This window comes from Cynoglossus semilaevis, chromosome 16 (assembly GCF_000523025.1).
Source record: "Cynoglossus semilaevis isolate Cse_v1.0 chromosome 16, Cse_v1.0, whole genome shotgun sequence".
In the NCBI taxonomy this organism is placed as follows: domain Eukaryota; kingdom Metazoa; phylum Chordata; class Actinopteri; order Pleuronectiformes; family Cynoglossidae; genus Cynoglossus; species Cynoglossus semilaevis.
This window is the reverse complement of record NC_024322.1, coordinates 212,056-212,560: the sequence shown is the minus strand read 5'-3', so window position 1 is coordinate 212,560 and position 505 is coordinate 212,056.

Here is a 505-nt window from a genome sequence, read left to right as displayed (position 1 = left end):
GGTGATTTGAGTAACTTTGAACGTGGCATGGTTATTGGTGCCAGAAGGGCTGGTCTGAGTATTTCAGAAACTGCTGATCTACTGGGATTTTCACGCACAACCATCTCTAGGGTTTACAGAGAATGGTCCGAAAAAGAAAAAATATCCAGTGAGCGGCAGTTCTGTGGGCGGAAATGCCTTGTTGATGCCAGAGGTCAGAGGAGAATGGCCAGACTGGTTCGAGCTGATAGAAAGGCAACAGTGACTCAAATAACCACCCGTTACAACCAAGGTAGGCAGAAGAGCATCTCTGAACGCACAGTACGTCGAACTTTGAGGCAGATGGGCTACAGCAGCAGAAGACCACACCGGGTGCCACTCCTTTCAGCTAAGAACAGGAAACTGAGGCTACAATTTGCACAAGCTCATCGAAATTGGACAATAGAAGATTGGAAAAACGTTGCCTGGTCTGATGAGTCTCGATTTCTGCTGCGACATTCGGATGGTAGGCTCAGAATTTGGCGTC